General features: G+C 37.5%; 1 pseudogene; it reads right to left on the minus strand.

The window, feature by feature from the left end:
* Window positions 1-621: 621 nt before the first annotated feature.
* Window positions 622-992, minus strand: LOC102853459 (annotated as a pseudogene).
* Between the last annotated feature and the right edge of the window lie 2,610 nt (window positions 993-3,602).

A 3,602-nucleotide genomic window follows, 5' to 3' on the forward strand; every position in this document is an offset into this window, starting at 1 on the left:
GAAGGTCTTATTTTCTTTTTCTAATGAGACTTCATAATTGATAAAGGGCAGTTCTGAATCTCTTTTTACATGAAAATAACCTTAAAATATATGAAACAACGACTTTTGGGAATATAAGGAACAACTGGTAAGAATATAATGGTAGAAAATGAAAACACTTTTACTGATCTTGCATAAGTCAAATAGTCTTTAATAAGTACTTAATGAACTTAATTATCTATTAAAAAATACATACTTTTTTAAAAGCAGCACGACGGATATAGGAAGAAAAAAGCACCACAGAAGCAGCCACATTGATCACGTATGATGCCTTGAAGGAACTCACACGAAATTATGAAGGACAGAATTCTTATGGCTACATGCTCTGCCTACAATGAAATAAAAGTAGAGATTAGTAACAACTTGGGAAGTAGCAATAGTAACAACCAACAAAAGCATTGCTTGAAAAAACTCTAAATTCACATAATAAAAGGTCTAAACCCCATTGTTGTCAAGATGGACCCGAATCATAGCTGACCCTGCTATCAAACTTCCCACCTTTGGTTTGGCAGCACAGCTTGGGCTCCAGAGCTCTTGCTTTTTTTTTTCTTTCCAGTTTTGTGTTTTATTTATGTAAGGAGCTCAGGCGTTGACTGCATATTTCTGCAGTGGGTACAGGTGCTCTTTTCGCTGCTGCTTCTTGGTCTTCAGGTTCTCCTCATGCTTGTTGAGCCTTTGGCGCATGGCACGTGTCTTCTTGGGCCGCAGATCCAGGGGTTTCTATTTCTTGCGCTTATAGTATTTTCCGAGGTTCTCCTTCTGAGTCTGGTTAATAACAGTGAGAACACGGGCAATGGATTTTCGGACAACTCGGATTTTGGAGCGTTTGGCAGCCACACCACCTGTCACTTCGGCGACGCGCAGCTGGGAAAACTCCACCTTCGGATCGTCCAGCTGTTTCTGCAGCTCCTCCTTCTTTTGCCGCGAGGGTCCTGAGCCTTGATGTTGGCCATGGCTGAGCGATAGAACTTGGCTGCCGCCTGATCCAAGCCCCAGAGCTCTTTCTAAAGAACAATTTAACTCTAGCGTAATGAACTATTAGGGAAATGAGAATTCTATATATCAAAATTTAAATGGCCAAAGCTGCAGTTAGCAGAAAATTAATAACATTAAGGCTTTTGCTTATTAAGAGAATAAAACAAATCAGTCAGGAAACAGAAAAACCATGTAGAAATACAAGACTCTACTTTTTTTTTTTTAAACAACCAGTAAGAAAAGTGAGAATAGGAAGAATTTGTACAGTATAATTAAAGGTATCCATCAGAAACATAATGAGTCACACATTTAGTGGTGGTGGTGTGTACAATAGAGTCAGAACCGATCCATACCTGACCCTCCGACCGGTTTTCAGAAGCAGTTGATCCTACTAGAAGCAATCGCCCTTTCTTCTCTCGCAGATAGTTGGTAGCTTTGAACTGCGTGCCTTGGGGATTGCAGTGCAGCTTCTTGCCACTAGGTCATCAGAGTTCTGAGAGTGTTAATGTTAACCCTGGAAAGCTTTCTCTTCCTGCCATAAATGAGATAAGTAAGTTCGTTATTACTGTCACTATTCAACATTATACTAACCATTGTCCATGGGTCTATCCTTCATAAGGCAATATCCTAGTTAGCAAAAGACAATAAAACAAAATATGAGGTACAAATATAAAAAAAGAAAAAAACCCAAAAAACAAAACCCAACACAACTTTTACTCTTTAAAAGAATGTAAAGTCTGTTCAGAACATCCAAGAAAAATACCGTTATGGTGGGGGTGTTAGGTTCCACCAAATACAACTCTTGGCTTATAAACAGCCTACCTGAACCCCGCCCCATCCTGTGCCATCCTCATCATATCTGACCCACCAGAGCCCACTGCTGAAATCACTGGGTAATTCATCTTGTCGAGGCTCTTCCTCTCCTTTGCTAACCCTCCATTTTTCCAAGCATGCTGTCCCTTTCCAGGTTATATCCTTACCTATCTAGGTGTCGAAAGCATGAGGAATGAAGCTTCGCCATCTTTGCCTCCAAGGAGCATTCTTAGAATTGATAGAGTGTAATCAGGTAACTGTATGTAGGATGACATTAAAATATCAATAGTTCTCTTGTGCATTAGTAAGACTCCCAAATCACAGAATTCACAAGTGAAGTAAGATGGAAAGCATAGTAACTATTAAAAAAAAAGTATTAAACTTTACTGGAACATAGTAACTATAAAAATTTTAAACTTTACTGAACAACATAAGAGAAAAATAAGAGGGAGAACTACCATGTTCTCGAGTGGGAAGACTCAGTGTGTTTTAAATCTGTACAATCAAAATCCGAATCCCTACAGGGTTTCTTAGGGGCTTTCTAAAAACCTTTTAGATTTTAAAAGACAAAGACAATACCTTAGAATAATAAGTAGTTTCTTTTAGAGAAAGGACTAGGAGAGAATGAAAGATCAAAACATTTATATTGTGTGATATTGGCTACATATCAGGCAAGGGTATCTTTGTTTAGAATAAGGAATATAAAAGCAAAGCCATGACAAAAATGTTGTGATTGAGATGGGTGGAATATTAGATTAGCCTCAGAAAAGGTGGCTTTCAGTGAGTAAAACAGCCTTTTAACACACTGTAAACACTCAACAATGAAACCTAAGAGGAATTTTGTAACCTTAGCTTGGAGAATTCCTCTCACATAAAAACAAACAAGCTAAGAAACTCCCAAAACAAACAAAAAAACCAACACTCATTTCCCTCAAGTCGGTTTCCATTTATGACCACCTTCTCTCAGATTTAACAGGCTGTAAATACTTTTTCTTTAATTTTTAAAGTTTTTTTTTTTAATTTTATACTGGTTTACATACAAAGTTCATAAAGTTCATATACCTTATTTTTCATACCAGATCCTTCCCTTTTCATTTACCCATCCCTCCAACCACCCACCCACCAAAATGTGTGACCCTATAATTAAGCTCCCTGGATCCTTGTACTCATTCTCCAATAATGGTCTTATACAGTATTTGTCCTTATGGGACTGAGTTAGCTCACTCAACATAATTCTCTCCAGTTCCTCCCGTGTTAGGTAAGAATTTACAAAATCATTGCTCCTGCATGCTGTGTACTATTCCATTGTGTGAATATGCTGTAAATCTTAATAGGAGCAGACTGCCTTATTTTCCTTCCATGGAGTGGACGGACAGTGAGTTCCAACCACTTATTTTCCAGATAACACTATGTAACTCACTACAGTACGTTGTCCCATTTTATTCAAATCACAATAGCCTAATATCATTAAGTAAATGAACAAGGAACAGCAGGCAGATTAGAATGTGAAAGTGACAAAGATTATATGACTACATTATAATAGCCATTTGGTTGTTATAAATACTAAACTACCTTCTCTTTTTGGACACAGAGAATGGCTATATGTGTGGCTAACTCTTGAAATACATACATAGAGGATTGCAAGTTGTACAACAATGAATGAATTTTTTTTTTTAAAGTGAGCTGGGGAAGGGGAGGGGAGAGAGGGTAAAAATGTGCAACAATGAATGAATGAAAATCTAACTATTCTGTAAACTTTTGTTAAAATAAAAATA

The sequence above is a fragment of the Elephantulus edwardii genome, unplaced genomic scaffold (assembly GCF_000299155.1).
Source record: "Elephantulus edwardii isolate Elephantulus edwardi_28Jun2011 unplaced genomic scaffold, EleEdw1.0 scaffold00396, whole genome shotgun sequence".
NCBI classification, from domain to species: Eukaryota; Metazoa; Chordata; class Mammalia; order Macroscelidea; family Macroscelididae; genus Elephantulus; species Elephantulus edwardii.